At 42.2% G+C, this 19,709-nt stretch overlaps 1 pseudogene; it reads right to left on the bottom strand.

Moving 5' to 3' along the window:
* LOC134330960 (scavenger receptor cysteine-rich type 1 protein M130-like) overlaps positions 1-19,709 on the bottom strand; it is a 42,273-nt pseudogene that overhangs the window by 9,651 nt on the left and 12,913 nt on the right.

Genomic DNA, 19,709 nt, shown 5'->3' with positions numbered 1-19,709 from the left:
GAGAAGAACACTGCTGAAAGTCAACCCCCGAAAGGCCCCCGGCCCTGATGGAATTCCAGGTAGAGTTCTGAGGGAATGTGCATATCAACTGTCTGAGGTCCTGACGGATATATTCAACATCTCACTGTCCCAGGCCAGAGTTCCAGTATGTCTCAAGACATCTACTATCATTCCTGTACCAAAGTCCTCTTCAGCGACGTGTCTTAACGATTACCGACCTATTGCACTCACTCCTGTCACCATGAAGTGCTTCGAGAGGTTGGTAATGAGGCACCTGAAACAGACCATCAACGTAGCGGAGGACGTACACCAGTTTGCATATAGGCAGAACCGGTCCACAGCTGACGCCATCGCTACCCTGACCCACCAGGCCCTCACCCACCTGGAAAACAAGGACTCCTACGTGAGGCTGTTGTTTCTGGACTTCAGTTCTGCATTTAATACCATCATCCCGCAGAAACTGATGTCCAAGCTGGAATCACTGGGAACCTCCTCTTCCCTGTGTAACTGGGTCCTGGATTTCCTGACCTGCAGGCCTCAAAATGTCAGGATAAACAACATCACATCCTCCACCATCATCCTGAACACCGGCTCCCCTCAGGGCTGTGTTCTCAGCCCACTACTGTACACACTCATGACCTACGACTGCAGAGCACACCACAAGAACAACCTCGTGGTCAAGTTCGCGGACGATACAGTGGTGGTCGGACTCATCACCCACGAAGACGAGTCGCCGTATAGGAAGGAGGTGGAGGACCTAACATGGTGGTGCAGAGACAACAACCTCATCCTCAATGTTCAGAAAACCAAGGAGATGGTTGTGGATTTCCGCAGGACTGGTACATCCCCTCCTCCTCTACTCATTGATGGATTAGCTGTGGAGATGGTCCCCTCCGTCAAGTACCTTGGGGTTCACCTGACGGACACACTCACCTGGCATACCAACACCATGGCTGTCATAAAGAAGGCCAACCAACGCCTGTATTTCCTGAGGAAGCTGAGGAGGGCAGGTCTTCACACAGACATCCTCAGGTCCTTCTACAGCTGTGTGGTGGAGAGCACCCTGACCACCTGCCTAACTGTGTGGTATGCTGGCTGCACTGTGGCAGAAAAGGAGGCGCTGCAGAGAGTGGTAAAGTCTGCACAGAGGACCATCGGATGCAGCTTACCACCCATCGGGGACATATACACTACCAGGTGTAAGGAAAGAGCCGCCTGCATCCTCCGTGACCCCACCCACCCCGCACACGGACTTTTCACCCCCCTTCCCTCTGGTAGGAGGCTGCGCTGCATCCGAGCAAAAACAACAAGACTGAAAAACAGCTTCTTTCCGGATGCAGTCAGACTGCTAAATTGCTCCACCCCTCATGTACTGTCTATTCACCAGTTACCTTAAACACCTGTGACCTGGTGCTGCCTTTTATCTGCTGCTATACTGAATCGTGCACTTTAGACCTGCATAAAGCTGCTGTAGTTCCTGTGCAATACTTGAATGTAAATGTAAATATTTAAAATTCATATCTTAGTTATTTCTTCTAGTTTTTAAGTCTTAAGTTTTATTTTTACTAAACATAGTTTCTCTTGCTATTTATATTTTATATTTTATTATGTTTACACACACCGAGACCTGAGTAACTGCATTTCGTTTTAATCATGTACATGGTTTTGAATGACAATAAAGCTGAGTCTGAGTCTGAGTCTGATATAACTTAGAGTAGTCAGTGTACAGCTTGTATAGCAGTGTAGATTTACTGTCTTCTGAAAATAACTCAAAACACAGCCATTAATGTCTAAATAGCTGGCAACATAAGAAGACCAAAGAAGTTGAGTCCACGTGTTCGGCGTCATATCCAGAGGTTGGCTTTAAAAAATAGACACATGAGTGCTGCCAGCATTGCTGCAGAGGTTGAAGACATGGGAGGTCAGCCTGTCAGTGCTCAGACCATACGCCGCACACTGCATCAACTCGGTCTGCATGGTCGTCATCCCAGAAGGAAGCTGACGCACAAGGAAGCCCGCAAACAGTTTGCTGAAGACAAGCAGTCCAAGAACATGGATTACTGGAATGCCCTGTGGTCTGACGAGACCAAGATAAACTTGTTTGGCTCAGATGGTGTCCAGCATGTGTGGCGGCGCCCTGGTGAGAAGTACCAAGACAACTGTATCTTGCCTACAGTCAAGCATGGTGGTGGTAGCATCATGGTCTTGGGCTGCATGAGTGTTGCTGGCACTGGGGAGCTGCAGTTCATTGAGGGAAACATGAATTCCAACATGTACTGTGACATTCTGAAACAGAGCATGATCCCCTCCCTTCGAAAACTCATGGCAGTTTTCCAACAGGTTTTCCAACAAGTTTTTCCAACAACCTCCAAGATGACAACTGCCTTGCTGAGGAAGCTGAAGGTAAAGGTGATGGACTAAACCCAATTGAGCACCTGTGGCGCATCCTCAAGTGGAAGGTGGAGGAGTTCAAGGTGTCTAACATCCACCAGCTCCGTGATGTCATCATGGAGGAGTGGAAGAGGATTCCAGTAGCAACCTGTGCTGCTCTGGTGAATTCCATGCCCAGGAGGGTTAAGGCAGTGCTGGATAATAATGGTGGTCACACAAAATATTGACACTTTGGGCACAATTTGGACATGTTCACTGTGGGGTGTACTCACTTATGTTGCAGCTATTTAGACATTAATGGCTGTGTGTTGAGTTATTTTCAGAAGACAGTAAATCTACACTGCTATACAAGCTGTACACTGACTACTCTAAGTTATATCCAAGTTTCATGTCTATAGTGTTATCCCATGAAAAGATATAATGAAATTTTTGCAGAAATGTGAGGGGTGTACTCACTTTTTGTGATACACTGTATATATGTATATATATATATATATATATATATATATATATATATACAGTGTATCACAAAAGTGAGTACACCCCTCACATTTCTGCAGATATTTAAGTATATCTTTTCATGGGACAACCCTGACAAAATGACACTTTGACACAATGAAAAGTAGTCTGTGTGCAGCTTATATAACAGTGTAAATTTATTCTTCCCTCAAAATAACTCAATATACAGCCATTAATGTCTAAACCACCGGCAACAAAAGTGAGTACACCCCTAAGAGACTACACCCCTAAATGTCCAAATTGAGCACTGCTTGTCATTTTTCCTCCAAAATGTCATGTGATTTGTTAGTGTTACTAGGTCTCAGGTGTGCATAGGGAGCAGTTGTGTTCAATTTAGTAGTACAGCTCTCACACTCTCTCATACTGGTCACTAAAAGTTCCAACATGGCACCTCATGGCAAAGAACTCTCTGAGGATCTTAAAAGACGAATTGTTGCGCTACATGAAGATGGCCAAGGCTACAAGAAGATTGCCAACACCCTGAAACTGAGCTGCAGCACAGTGGCCAAGATCATCCAGCGTTTTAAAAGAGCAGGGTCCACTCAGAACAGACCTCGCGTTGGTCGTCCAAAGAAGCTGAGTGCACGTGCTCAGCGTCACATCCAACTGCTGTCTTTGAAAGATAGGCGCAGGAGTGCTGTCAGCATTGCTGCAGAGATTGAAAAGGTGGGGGGTCAGCCTGTCAGTGCTCAGACCATACGCCGCACACTACATCAAATTGGTCTGCATGGCTGTCACCCCAGAAGGAAGCCTCTTCTGAAGTCTCTACACAAGAAAGCCCACAAACAGTTTGCTGAAGACATGTCAACAAAGGACATGGATTACTGGAACCATGTCCTATGGTCTGATGAGACCAAGATTAATTTGTTTGGTTCAGATGGTCTCAAGCATGTGTGGCGGCAATCAGGTGAGGAGTACAAAGATAAGTGTGTCATGCCTACAGTCAAGCATGGTGGTGGGAATGCCATGGTCTGGGGCTGCATGAGTGCAGCAGGTGTTGGGGAGTTACATTTCATTGAGGGACACATGAACTCCAATATGTACTGTGAAATACTGAAGCAGAGCATGATCCCCTCCCTCCGGAAACTGGGTCGCAGGGCAGTGTTCCAGCATGATAATGACCCCAAACACACCTCTAAGACGACCACTGCTTTATTGAAGAGGCTGAGGGTAAAGGTGATGGACTGGCCAAGCATGTCTCCAGACCTAAACCCAATAGAACATCTTTGGGGCATCCTCAAGCGGAAGGTGGAGGAGCGCAAAGTCTCGAATATCCGCCAGCTCCGTGATGTCGTCATGGAGGAGTGGAAAAGCATTCCAGTGGCAACCTGTGAAGCTCTGGTAAACTCCATGCCCAGGAGAGTTAAGGCAGTTCTGTGAAATAATGGTGGCCACACAAAATATTGACACTTCAGGAACTTTCACTAAGGGGTGTACTCACTTTTGTTGCTGGTGGTTTAGACATTAATGGCTGTATATTGAGTTATTTTGAGGGAAGAATAAATTTACACTGTTATATAAGCTGCACACAGACTACTTTTCATTGTGTCAAAGTGTCATTTTGTCAGTGTTGTCCCATGAAAAGATATACTTAAATATCTGCAGAAATGTGAGGGGTGTACTCACTTTTGTGATACACTGTATATATATACAGTATATATATATATATATATATATATATATATATACAGTGCCTTGCAAAAGTATTCAGCCCCCTTGAACTTTTCAACCTTTTGCCACATTTCCGGCTTTAAGCATAAAGATATGAAATTGTAATTTTTTGTGAAGAATCAATAACAAGTGCGACACAATTGTGAAGTGGAACGAAATTTATTGGATATTTTAAACTTTTTTTAGAAATAAAAACCTGAAAATTGGGGCGTGCAATATTATTCAGCCCCTTTACTTTCAGTGCAGCAAACTCACTCCAGAAGTTCAGTGAAGATCTCTGAATGATCCAATGTTGACCTAAATGACTGATGGTGATAAATAGAATCCACCTGTGTGTAATCAAGTCTCCGTATAAATGCACCTGCTCTGTGATAGTCTCAGAGTTCTGTTTAAAGCGCAGAGAGCATCATGAAGACCAAGAAACACACCAGGCAGGTCCGAGATACTGTTGTGGAGAAGTTTAAAGCCGAATTTGGATACAAAAAGATTTCCCAAGCTTTAAACATCTCAAGGAGCACTGTGCAAGCGATCATATTGAAATGAAGGGAGTATCAGACCACTGCAAATCTACCAAGACCCGGCCGTCCCTCTAAACTTTCAGCTCAAACAAAGAGAAGACTGATCAGAGATGCAGCCAAGAGGCCCATGATCACTCTGAATGAACTGCAGAGATCTACAGCTGAGGTGGGAGACTCTGTCCATAGGACAACAATCAGTCGTACACTGCACAAATCTGGCCTTTATGAAAGAGTGGCAAGAAGAAAGCCATTTCTCAAAGATATCCATAAGAAGTCACCTGGGAGACACACCAAACATGTGGAAGAAGGTGCTCTGGTCAGATGAAACCAAAATCGAACTTTTTGGCCACAATGCAAAACGTTATGTTTGGCGTAAAAGCAACACAGCTCATCACCCTGAACACACCATCCCCACTGTCAAACATGGTGGTGGCAGCATCATGGTTTGGGCCTGCTTTTCTTCAGCAGGGACAGGGAAGATGGTTAAAATTGATGGGAAGATGGATGGAGCCAAATACATGACCATTCTGGAAGAAAACCTGTTGCAGTCTGCAAAAGACCTGAGACTGGGACGGTGATTTATCTTCCAACAAGACAATGATCCAAAACATAAAGCAAAATCTACAATGGAATGGTTCACAAATAAACTTATCCAGGTGTTAAAATGGCCAAGTCAAAGTCCAGACCTGAATCCCATCGAGAATCTGTGGAAAGAGCTGAAAACTGCTGTTCACAAACGCTCTCCATCCAACCTCACTGAGCTCGAGCTGTTTTGCAAGGAAGAATGGGCAAAAATTTCAGTATCTCGATGTGCAAAACTAATAGAGACATACCCCAAGCGACTTGCAGCTGTAATCGCAGCAAAAGGTGGCGCTACAAAGTATTAACGCAAGGGGGCTGAATAATATTGCACGCCCCACTTTTCAGTTTTTTATTTCTAAAAAAAGTTTAAAATATCCAATAAATTTCGTTCCACTTCACGATTGTGTCCCGCTTGTTGTTGATTCTTCACAAAAAATTACAATTTCATATCTTTATGTTTAAAGCCTGAAATGTGGCAAAAGGTTGAAAAGTTCAAGGGGGCTGAATACTTTTGCAAGGCACTGTATATATATATATATATATATATATTAGGGCTGTCATGCGAAAAATTGTAATCGAGATTAATCGTGATTAAAGAGCCAAATTAATCGCGATTAATCGCAAACTAATAATTAAGCAAAATTTGAACAGTTATGCACATTTTATTGCAAGAACCATTTCTAGATACAACACCAGTGATGTAACTAGGAGCTCATGGGCCCCAGTTCCAAAAAGAAAAAGTTAGGCCCCCTCAACAAATTGCATATGCTGATGGCTGAACAGAATGAATTAAAAGTCACTCAGAAGTTACAATTCCTGCCTCTGCTATTTTTAATGCACTTAATGCAGTTTTAGTTTTTTTTTGTTTTACTTAACGAAAAAATTGTAATATAATAAAAATGACTTGGCGAGTGCAGCCAGGGGGGAGGTGGGGTGGGGTAGTGAGGTGAGTGGTTGAGTTCATGTTGTGGAGGACCCCAGAACCCCCCCTTCCTTCCCTGGGCCCTGGTGCTTAAGCTTTCTGGCTAACCTAGAAATCATGCTTTCAAAATATTTTAATCTAATATTATGCATCAAAACACAGATATTTATATTTCATAGATCTATTAAGAAAAGCTTTTAATACTGTGTTGTGCAGAAACATGACTGGGAAATATTGTTCTAAATTACCATTTAAACACCAATAAATACCTAAAACAATCAAGTTACCAGACATTATATATAAGTTATTGACTGTAGCTATAAAAAGTGGTAATTAATACAGTCCATGTAAATGCTTAGTCCATATAAATATCAGATACAAATGTGTTTTTAAAAAACTACAAACATCACAAATATAAATCATGTTTATAGCCATGTGATAGAATAACCTGAATAAACTGTAGAGATGAAGCATCATGCAGTTTCACTTCTGTCTCAAACAGTACCTGAGGGAAGGAGGCAGAGCTACGTGGTTTTGATGGACAGGTCTAGCAGCCAATGAAAATACTTGTTACAGAGATTGCGTGATTGCATTCATCTTTTTATTAACACGTAAAAATAGTGAAAACCGTTAAAAGTAGTTTTTCATCGGACAGCTACGATAATTTATTCCTTTTTTCTGTTTGACTGCGCTGGCGGGTCACAAGTAATGCAGTTTAAAACAGAAGATGTGGGCCGTATAAAACCAGAACCGGACAGAACACCCCGGACTTTATACATACTGCTATATACAGTCCAGTGTGATCCATGTAACAGTGTTTGTAAAGTTCTGTGTACAGTTCATGCGCTTTACATCCTAATTCAGCTGAAATACAGTTCATTACCACGGAGACACACATGTATGTGGCACAAACAGCCAAATAAAAATAGTTAGATTAAAATGGTTAATCTTGATTAATTTTTTTAATCGCGATTAAAATTTTAATGCGTTAATCGTTAAACGACAGCCCTAATATATACGTATATACAGTAAATATATATATATATATATATATTAGGGCTGTCAAACGATTAAAAATTTTAATCGCGATTAATCTCAGAATTTCATATAGTTAATTGCGATTAATCACATTAAAAAAAAATCTGTGTAAATGTTATAGAAAACAAGGATTTTTAAGTAAAATGTTACCATTAAAATGGTAAACACATTTTATGCTAAATGTACTGATGTTAAAAACTGCTGGGACAAGAGAAAACTGTAAGGGATTTTTATTCACTCACATACTAGGCAGTAATACTATCCAGCAGAGACCCTTGACTTCGTATAAATGTCAGATTGCAGGTTAAAATTTCTCCATCAGCAAACATTGTAGATCAGCGGTGCTTTAGGTGGGATAAGGCGTAGTTATTGTAACAGACTTTTCTGTGCTTGTATTGTGACAATGGTTTGATGGACGTTTCTACACGAAGTGAGTGTGTTTTGACCCTTTGGGGCTTCCATAGTTCATGGAATAGCATGCTTGGCTAACGCGATGACTCTCAGTACCGTAACAGAAGAAGCTAATAAAAGTGTTCTGCTTCCGACAATTTGTAAATATACCGTGTATTTATTTCTTTATTAAGCGAGTGCATCACTACGACGCTCGGTTACATTATGATAACAAACCGCAAATGAAACAAACGGTGGCAAATCCGCCCCACACTTTGAGAAACACTGTCTTAATGAGAGATGCCGTGCACTGTCAAGTCTCAACATGAACTACGGATGACTCGCAGAGCCAAATACAATTTGCGTTAACGGCACTATTTTTTTTAATCGCGTTAAATTGAGATCGCGTTAATGCGTTATTATTGCGTTAACTTCGACAGCCCTAATATATATATATATTATATATTATATTATATATTATATATATATTATAATTCATATCAAATGTTTTATTATTATAAATAATATAAAGTGTTTACCAGAGCAGGTGATGGACAGCAGTTCTCTGGCGCTGCAGTTAGCAGGTTTTGCACTGCTGCAGTTCCCCAGATGTTCTTCACTTCCAGAGCAATTGAAAGCTGTTCCACATGTGTGCTTGTGTTCAGTAGTGGATAGAGAGGAGCTGAAGTTCAGCACAGATCCACAGCCCAGCTGTCTGCAGAGCACAGAGGACTCAGCCAGACTCCAGGAGTCCAGGAGAACCTTCCTCCAGTCCTGTCCAAAATAAACCTCCACCTCCCCCTGACACTCACTTCCTCCTGTTAACCTCACTCGCCCATCATGAAACGCCAGAGAGGAACCTGAAGAGAAACAATAAATCAAGGTTCAATAAGGAAACACAGTTTCTTCATAAACAGGTCCTACACCACTTTAACATCTCACCAGTACAGATAACTCCAGCATCCTGTTTATGAGAGCATGCAGCTCGACTCCATGATGAGACTGGACATTGGGACAGGTGGGTCTCGCTCCCCTTACAATCAAACACATCAGACCAGATCTGGACGCTCCCCTCCCCAAACCGGTCGGCCTCCAGGACAGCCACAGCACTCCCACAATTCAGCTGGGCACAGAGGACACTGGCAGCTTTCATGTTCCAGCTTCCAGCACAAACTGTTCCCCAATCACTGAGGTACTGGAGCTCCACTCGACCAGAACAGGAGTCTGGACCGTCCACCAGCCGAGCCTCAGTGTGACCTGAACAAACAACTGAGAGCTCAGTGATGAAGGAAATGTGATTAACAGTGACACTGAGACTGAGAAATAAATCATGATACTTCACCAGAACAGATTAATCCCACATCACTGGAATGGGAGCAGGTGAGGTTGGTAGGTGATGTTGGACAGAGGTGAATCTGAGACTCGTTTCCTCTACACTGAAGCTCCTCTGTCCACACCTGATGTTCTCCTCTACCAAAAGCAGCAGCTCCCAGCACCTCCACAGGAAGTCCACAGTCCAGCTCTCGACACGCAACCTCTGCATCCTGCTGGTCAAAGTCAGCATCACACATTGTGTACCAAGTCTTCCCAAGAACCACCTCGACTCTCCCAGAGCATCGATGAGGACCATCAACAAGACTGGACTTTCTGTGTCCTGTATGTTTTTGATTATGAAAATAAAATATAAAATAACAAGCAGTCATTGTATTACTCTAAATTAAATATTGCCCAAACTTCAGCATTATGTGAGACATGCTTGTTTAGCAGTTTACCTGAGCAGATTACTCCAGTGTCGTGATCATGCTGACAGTTGTATCGTTTAACATCTTGTGATACACAACTTTTCAGTGTAGATTCTGATCCAGTACAGGCCACATCATTCATCCAGATTGGTCCTGATCCTTGTCCAAAGTGAGCATTACGCAGTGCATCTACAGCCTCCCCACAGTCCAGCTCTCTACACACCACTGCAGCTTCTTCAATGCCCCACTGACCTGCACCACACACTGTTCCCCACTGTCCAGCATGAAGAACCTCCACTCTCCCAGCACAGCGACTTCCACCATCCACCAGCCTCACACTGGCTGCACACAAGAGGAAGAGAGAGATTTTTAGGTTCATTGTATAGTGAAAAATGTTTGCTTCTTCCCACTTTCATCTATTTTGTGATCATCAAACTATTAATATAAAAACATGCATAAACAAATAAAGGATTTATTGAAGAAAAAAATGCCAAAGCCATTAATGTCATTGCTAAGGCTCTGTGACTACAGTAAACCACAGTGAGAGCCATTATCCACAAATAGAGAAATATAGAATAGTGGTCATTTTTCCCAGTAGAGCCGGCCTACTAAAATTTCACCACAAATTGTAGGGCAGTTGTAGCCTAGCGATGAAGATACTGGACTAGTAATCCAAAGGTCGCTGGCTCAAGCCCCACCACTGGCAGGTTGCCATTGCTGGGCCCTTAAGCAAGGCCCTCGACCCTCAATAGCTTAGACAGTGTACTACACTCTAAAAATTGATTCAGCACATTAGTAAATTAAACATAATATAATAAGTCAGTTCAACAAAAAAAAAAAAGTTTGTTACATTTGTTCAAATTTTTGAGTTTGGGCAACCTAAAAAGACATTATTTTAGACAAACTTAAAATTGTAACACATTATTTTTGCTTTAGTACAACATCATACCAATTTTGAGTTGAGCCAACTAAAATATCTGAGTTGTCTGAACAAAGCAAAGAGGAGAAGAGCATCAGAAGCTCTACGTTCTGTGACTGCGCATGCGCACTTCTCCGAGTTGAGTTGTAACGGACGAGGACGACGCTGAAGTTTTGGATTTTGCCCTGACCTGCCCTGAGGTAGGTATTCAGCTATTCAACATAATACAAGTTATGTTTAAAACTTAACAAATGCATAAACAATAAACTGACTGAATAACGAGTGGAATTACTAGCATTTTAGTTTCACATATTTTCTCAACCAAAATTTCAAATATTGTATGGCAGACGAGTGCGAGTTCTTTTCAAATTGTTAATTTATATAAAGGTGTACAAGTGTAATCTACAGTATTTGCAAATTTGGGCTTGTCGGTGACAATTTAACCATTTTTGGTACACAGAGAGCGATGTTAGCTGACATGCTAGCGGGTTATGATGCCCATTTGTTTGAATGGCCTGGGGCTAACCGTGTTAGCTTAATAAGCTAAACTTGTCTGTGGTACAGCACATTACAAAACAGTCTGTTACACTTAATTATGATGCGGTATGATTGTAAGTAAGCGGCTCATTTGATGTGATTTTCACGACTGTGAATTAGGTAGGGCTTTATTCATGGTATTCATAGTTAGCTATAGTTGCAAACTTTTAAACATTAATATGCTTATTGTCAATTTATTGGAATTTTGCTTACATACTTCAACTTTAGCTGATTTACTGTGCATGTCTTAATTGATCATTAAACGAGAGCTAAATCATCATATTGTTTAAATGTAAATATATTAATTTAAAATTGTTTGTGTTTTTTATTGCAGATTGATATGCAATGCAATCCCAGTCCAGAAGTACTACTGAAACATTACAGATTGTGTCATTACCAAGGGCGCTCCTGGCCATTGCCGTGTTTGTATCCTGACTCTGCTTACCTGGAAAACTAGTTTGTTTATTGATGCTAATTATACTTTTGCTGGCGTGGCACAGGTTTATGGCTTAAAATAAATGTCTGTTGTGAAAGTCAAATAAACATTTTAATTAAATTTTAGCTACTTGTTAAGAGCGTAACATATTCATTTACATTTTTGTCATTTTGCAGATGTTTTTACTCAAATAGACTTACAATTGTGGCTGAATACAATACAAGCAATTGAGGTTTAAGGGCCTTGCTCAGGGCCCCAACAGTGGCAACTTAGTGGTGGTGGCACTTGAACCAGCATCTAGACCAGTACCTTAACCACTGAGCTACCAACTGCCAGTTCAGATATGTAAAAAACTTTTGCCTGTAAAAAAATATTTAGTAACTGCTTTTTTGTAAAAAAAAAAAAAAAAAAACACAGTTTAGTAAACTAAAAGTAAAATGTTTAGTCAACCTTAAAAATGTAAAGGTTAAGCTGACTTGAAAATGTAAGGCAACCGGCTGCCTGACCTTTTTGAGTTTTCTCAACTTCAGGAGCCCAAGCAGTTGTGCAACTTGCTTTGCTAAGTTAGGTTGTTAGTTCACTCAAATCACTATTTAAAGTTGGACAAAATTACAATTACTATTTGATGGTACTTCGAAAAAAAAGGTTGATTTAACTTAAAATATTATTTTAAGTGAACTTACAGGGAAACGAAAGAAAATAAGTACGAATGCCTAAAGTTGAGAAAACTCAGAAAAGTGAGGCAGCTGGTTGCCAAAGCAGATGTTTTAATTTGTTGTTGCATAACAAAACATGGAATTTCCAAAGGTGCCTTTCATTTTCTTGAACTGAACTGTCATATAATTAATACAAAAGGTTAGATTAATTTAGCCTGATGGTTTTGAAATATATATGGTGGTTGCATATAATATATACTGTATATATATATGCAAGCCCTTTTGCTGCTTGTTAATTGTTTGCACTTTTAATAAATACAGATATTGTATTTGATGTCTGGAAATTGATTTATTTGAGTGGTAGTTAAGTGTGCTTGTATTTTAAGAAATACAAAAGCAAAAAAATTAAGGCAATAGTTTGCATGGATCTTTCTATGTTGGTAGATCTTAAAAAAAATTAGTTGGTACAACTTGAATTTGTAGTCCTTTATTTTGACTTTATTTAGTTGTGTTTATTACAAAACCTGAGTAGATTCAACTTAAAAATATTTAAGTTGACTCAACGTAGTGATTTTAGTTATACTGTGATATTTTATTTAAGTATATTTTAAGTGGCTTAGATAATAAAACAGAAAGTTAATTCAACTCAAAAAGATCCATGCAAACTATTGCCTTAAATTTTTTTAAGTAATTTCAACACCTCATTCTTTACAGTGTACCACAGTATTGTAAGTTGATCTGGTACCACCCAGACAAACCCGCCGAGAAAAAACAGGACCCAAGGTGCAGGGCACAAACAAAAAAATTTAAATAGGACTAAGAAGGGGGAAAAGTTCTAGGTGGCCAGCTAACCAGGTACTCGGTCCACCAATCAACTGGCACATGAGTCGAGACCCCAGACGCTTATTCCCCAGAATCTAAGCTAAAAAAGGGAAAATAACGAGGAAATAAAGATTTTAGAAAAGGAATCGACTCGTGGGTCTGATTCCGCCGAAGAATCGATTCCCGAGATGATTCACTTGTCTACCAGCGTTGGCTTTCAACTCGGAAGTAAGATCTGCTGCTGACCCACGTAAGCTTCATGCCATCTTTTCCTCTCTTCTGAACCCCCCTCCTCCTCCCCCATCTGCCTCTCTCACTGCTACTGACTTTGCAAAATTCTTTCAGGACAAGATCGACAAAATCAATCAATCCTTCTCTCCGACTGAGCAACTTTCAACTGACCCTCAACCCACCAACACACTCACCAGATTCACCCCACTCACCATGGATGAGGTTACACAGCTCCTCTCATCCAGCAATCCCACTACATGCACACTCGACCCTATACCATCCACCATCCTCAAAGACATCTCACAGGACCTAATCCCCTTCATCACACCCATCATCAACAACTCCCTGACATCAGGTGTTGTCCCTACTGCTTTTAAGAAGGCTCAGGTCATTCCCCTTCTTAAGAAACCTACACTAGACACTACAGACATTAACAACTACAGACCTGTCTCACTCCTCTCTTTTCTATCCAAAATTCTTGAACGTGCTGTCTATAACCAACTATCTGCCTTTCTCACTCAGAATGATCTCCACGATCCGTACCAGTCTGGCTTCAAGGCAGCGCATTCTACGGAAACAGCACTTGTAGCTGCTACTGAGAAGCTTCATGCAGCCAAACTGTCATCTGTCCTTATTCTTCTTGACCTCTCTGCAGCCTTCGACACCGTGAATCACAGCATTCTCTTGTCCACACTCTCCAACCTTGGAGTAACAGGTTCAGCATGGCAATGGATGGCCTCCTACCTCGAAGGGCGCTCTTACCAAGTGTCATGGAGGGGATCCATATCTCCCCCATGCACTCTCTCAACCGGTGTTCCTCAGGGCTCTGTACTTGGCCCACTTCTTTTCTCTATCTACACCCGCTCTCTGGGTAAGGTCATAGCCTCCCATGGCTTCTCCTACCACTCCTATGCAGATGACACTCAGCTCGTTCTGTCATTTCCTCCTTCAGACACACAAGTCTCAGCTCGCATCTCAACATGTCTGCGAGATATCTCACAATGGATGTCAGCTCATCATCTAAAACTTAATCCCAGCAAGACAGAGATGTTGCTTATTCCTGGAGATCAGTCTCCAACCCAGGACCTAGTCATTTCTCTGGATGACTCCCAGATCACACCATCTGATAAGGTAAGAAGTCTTGGTGTTGTCCTTGATAACCAGCTGACCTTCTCTCCTTATATAGCCAACATGACAAGAGCGTGCCGGTTCCTCCTGTACAACATCAGGAAGATTCGGCCATTTCTCTCCAGGGAAGCTACCCAGATTCTGGTGCAATCACTTGTAATCTCACGGTTGGACTACTGCAACTCCCTTCTGGCAGGAGCGCCCATGTCCACTATTAAACCCTTGCAGCTCATTCAAAATGCAGCTGCCCGTCTTGTTTTTAACCAGCCCAAACACTGCCACATCACCCCACTGCTACGTTCTCTTCACTGGCTTCCTGTAGCTGCACGCATTCAGTTTAAAACACTGACGCTCGCCTACAAAGCCAAAAATGGATCAGCCCCAAGCTACCTTCGTGGTCTAATCAAACCGCGCTCTGTACCACGCAACCAACCGAGCCTCCAGTCTCGCTCGACATGAGCCTCCATCCAGGACTAAAGGAAGACAAGCATCAAGGCTCCTCTCTGTTCTAGCACCCAAGTGGTGGAATGAACTTCCTCTGTCTGTCCGAACATCTGAGTCTCTTGCTGTCTTTAAAAAACGATTAAAAACCCACCTTTTTATGAAGCACTTAAGCTGACTTGTACTTATTTACTAACATTTAGTTCCATCCTTTTCCATTTAATTAAAAAAACCACTTTGGTTCTAACAGGTTTTAGCAGATTTGTGTTCTTCGACTGTTGTTTACCTAAACTTGAGAAATGAAATGTTCACTATGGAAGCACTTCTGTAAGTCGCTCTGGATAAGAGCGTCTGCTAAATGCTGAAAATGTAAATGTAAATGTAAATGTAACGGAATGCTGTAAAGCGCAACTTTGCGTTATAGATAAACACAATGAGCACTCTTCTTTAAGAAAGTAAGGAGCGATTGAACACACAACGGCCGATCACCTTACCGACTGAGGATTGACTCAGCACAGAGTAACGCTCTGTGCTTCATTAAAAAGGACACTCCCAGGTGCTGCCGGGAATCAGGTTGATAGCACAGTCTCTCTGGAGAAGAAATCTCCTGCACCGAGCCAGATCCCCATAAAAGCCTTCTGGTGAGGGCAATTGGGGTTTGGGATGGTGGCAGGGTGTGGGCAGAGAAGGCTCACTGGCAGATACAGGGGTGGAGGATTCTGGGCCCTGTGCTGCAAACTGCACATCTGTCAAAATCTGCAGCTGGTTAAGGATCTGACTAAGAACTTCCTCATGATGGCCCAATTGGGAACCCTGCTGCTGAATTGCCCCCTTTATCTTTTCTAACTCTGCTGGGTCCATAGTTTAGGCTGAGTCAATATGTAGCCAGCAGGCTTAGTGGTCTGGTACCACCCAGACAAACCCGCCAAGAAAAAACAGGACCCAAGGTGCAGAGCACAAACAAAAAAACCTAAATAAGACTAAGAAGGGGGAAAAGCCCGAGGTGGGACACTCGACCGTGGCCAGCTAACCAGCTACTCGGTCCACCAATCAACTGGCACACGAGTCGAGACCCCGGACGCTTATTCCCCAAAATCTAAACTAAAAAAGGGGGGAAAAAACGAGGAAATAACGATTTTAGAAAAGAAATCAACTCGCGGATCCAATTTCGCCGAAGAATCGAATGCCGAAATAATTCACTTGTCTACCAGCGTTGGCTTCCAACCCAGAAGCAACGAAATGCGGTAAAGCGCAACTTTGCGTTATAGATAAACACGACGAGCACTCTTCTTTAAGAAAATAAGGAGCGATTAAACGCACAACGGCTGACTATCTTACCAACTGAGGATTGACTCAGCACAGAGTAACGTACTTCATTAAAAAGGACCCGCGCAGGTGCTAATCAGTGCTATGGCTTTTGGGAACTGTAGTCCGCTTGCCATTGGAACGGGACGATCTATCCTTTCAGCTGTGAGAAGCTCTGGAGAAAGGTAATCGACGCGTTACAGTTACAGTCAGTATACATGATTCCACAATAAGAAAGATAATAAGATAACTGGGAAATATTCATCTCTTACCAGCACACACCAGTCCCACATCACTGGAATGGGAGCAGGTGTGGTTGGTAGGTGATGTTGGACAGAGGTGAATCTGAGACTCGTTTCCTCTACACTGAAGCTCCTCTGTCCACACCTGATGTTCTCCTCTACCAAAAGCAGCAGCTCCCAGCACCTCCACAGGAAGTCCACAGCCCAGCTCTCGACACACAACCTCTGCATCCTGCTGGTCAAAGTCAGCATCACACACTGTGGTCCAGGTCTTCCCATGATGCACCTCGACTCTCCCAGAGCAACGAGAACCTCCACCAACCAGTCTGACTCCTGAAATATTACCATATACATAAAATATAAAATAATTAAAAATCAGAAGTCAGGTGGAATGATGGATAGTAGTGGTTAATAATAATCTGTAACATGCTTTTCCGGTACCATTTACCTGAGCAGATAACTCCAGCCTCGTTATGATGATCACAGTCATGTTTTCCCCACCCTGCTAATCTACAGTTCTTCAGTGTAGATTCTGATCCACTACAGTGTACTTCATTCATCCAGATTGGTCCTGATCCTGGTCCAAATTTAGCCTGACGCGGTGCATCTACAGCCTTCCCACAGTTCAGCTCTCTACACACCACTGCAGCATCGTCCAGATCCCAGTCATCACCACACACTGTTCCCCACTGTCCATCATGAAGAACCTCCACTCTCCCAGCACAGCGACTTCCACCATCCACTAGCCTCACACTTCCTTAATAAGACAATACATTATATGGATAAGCAATAGAGAGTTAAAAAGATTGGTCATGTGTAAAAAAAAGTTGGGACAGTATGGAAAATGCAAATAATAATAAAATCACAGAGTTTCTTACATTGACTGACTTTTATTTTATGTCAGACAGGATGAAGCTGAGATATTTCATCTTTTATCTGCTCAACTTCGTTTCATTTATTAATAAACATCCATTCCTGCATTTCAGATTTGCAACACATTCCAAAAAAAGTTGGGACGAGGCTGTTTAGGGCTAGTAATGAGGTGAAAAACTAAATAATGGTGTGATGTTAAACAGGTGATGTGAACAGGTTGTAATCATGGTTTGGTACAAAAGCAGCATCCAGGAAAGGCTGAGAGTCTCTGATGAGTAAAGATGATCAGAGGATCCAGTTTGTCCACAAATGTGTGAGAAAATGATTGAAATGTTTAAAAACAATGAACCTCAAAGAAAGATTGGAAGGGATTTGCATGTGCTCCTTCTAGAGTGCAGAATATCATTAAACCATTCAAGGAATCAGGAGGAATTTCAGTGTGTAAAGGTGGAGGGTGCAGCTTAATCTGAACGCTCGTGATCTTCCATCCCTCAGACACCATCAAGAACCTCCACTCAACACTAGCTGATATAAGCACATGGGTGAGGGATTAGTTTATCAAACCTTTATCAGCTCTACAATACAGAGTTACTGCACTAATCATACTTAACACTTTACTGTGCACAAAAGAAGCCTTATGTTAACCATGTCCAGAAGCGGCGTCCAGTTCTCTGGGCTCGGAGGCGTCTAGGATGGACCATCACACAGTGGAAACGTGTATTGTGATCAGATGAATCAGCATTCCAGGTCTTTTTTGGAAAAAATGGACGCCGTACAGAAAAGTACGTTGAGATCTTAGAGCAACATGTGCTGCCTTCAAGACGTCGTCTTTTCCAGGGACGTCCAGCAGTTTTCAACAAGACAATGCAAATCCACCTGCTGCACACATTACAAAGGCGTGGCTGCAGAAGAAGAGGGTACGGGTACTGGACCGGTTTGCCTGCAGTCCTGATCTGTCCCCAATACAGAACGTGTGGAGGATTTAGAAACGACGATGACCCCCCGTACTGCTGCACATCTTAAGACGTGTTTGCAGGAAGAACGAGACAAAATAAAAGCTGAAACACTAAATCACTCGCTCTCCTCGGTGCCAAAACCTCTTTTAAGTGGTGAAAAGGAACGACAACATTACAAAGTTGTAAATGCTTTACCGTCCCAACTTTTTTTGGAATGTTTTGCAGGCCTGAAATGCAGGAATGGATGTTTATTAATAAATGAAATGAAGTTGAGCAGATAAAAGATGAAATATCTCAGCTTCATCCTGTCTGACATCAAATAAAAGTCAATGTAAGAAACGCTGTGTTTATATTATTATTTACATTTTCCATGCTGTCCCAACTTTTTCTGATTTGGGGTTGTAATACGTATTATTATTATTATCTAACATCAATCATGTACACTGTTTACCTGAGCATATAACTCCAGCATCTTTACTGTGGTCACAGTTATTCATCCCCCATCCTGTTGATTGACAGTTCTTCAGTGTAGATTCTGATCCAGTACAGCCCACATCGTCCATCCAGATTGGCCCCGCCCCCGGTCCAAAACTAACAATACCAAGTGAATCTACAATCTCTCCACACTCCAGCTCTCTACACACCACTGCAGCATCTACCAGATCCCAGTTATAACCACACACTGTTCCCCACCGTCCATCATGAAGAAGCTCCACTCTCCCAGCACAGCGACTTCCACCATCCACCAGCCTCACACCACCTGAACAAAGCAGAACAATGAGAGTTACTATGAGGTATGTGTGTATAAAGCTTAATTTGAGTTGGACATTAAAATGTGAAATAAGACAAAAACTGTGAAATAATGCATCTCTTACCAGCACACACCAGTCCCACATCACTGGAATGGAAGCAGGTGTGGTTGGTAGGTGATGTTGGACAGAGGTGAATCTCAGACTCGTATCCTCTACACTGAAGCTCCTCTGTCCACACCTGATGTTCTCCTCTACCAAAAGCAGCAGCTCCCAGCACCTCCACAGGAAGTCCACAGTCCAGCTCTCGACACACAACCTCTGCATCCTGCTGGTCAAAGTCAGCATCACACACTGTGTACCAGGTCTTCCCATGATGCACCTCGACTCTTCCGGAGCACCGATGAGGACCATCAACCAGTCTGACTCCTGAAATATTAAAAGAGTATTTAATGACTGAGGTAGTAAACATACTCTGGTAAAATATATTAGCACACGCAGAAGTAAATCGCAAGGAAATGTGAACTGTGTGGTGAAGGTACAGTCAGAAACTATCACCACTACTTTAAATCCATTTAACACGAGATAGAATCTGGTTACTTTTAACACTTTGTTTTAGATAAGATAAAATAATTCTTTAT

Source organism: Trichomycterus rosablanca, chromosome 1 (assembly GCF_030014385.1).
Source record: "Trichomycterus rosablanca isolate fTriRos1 chromosome 1, fTriRos1.hap1, whole genome shotgun sequence".
Classification (NCBI taxonomy): Eukaryota; Metazoa; Chordata; class Actinopteri; order Siluriformes; family Trichomycteridae; genus Trichomycterus; species Trichomycterus rosablanca.
The sequence above is the reverse complement of the archived record's forward strand: the minus strand, read 5'-3'. Positions and strand labels throughout refer to the sequence as shown.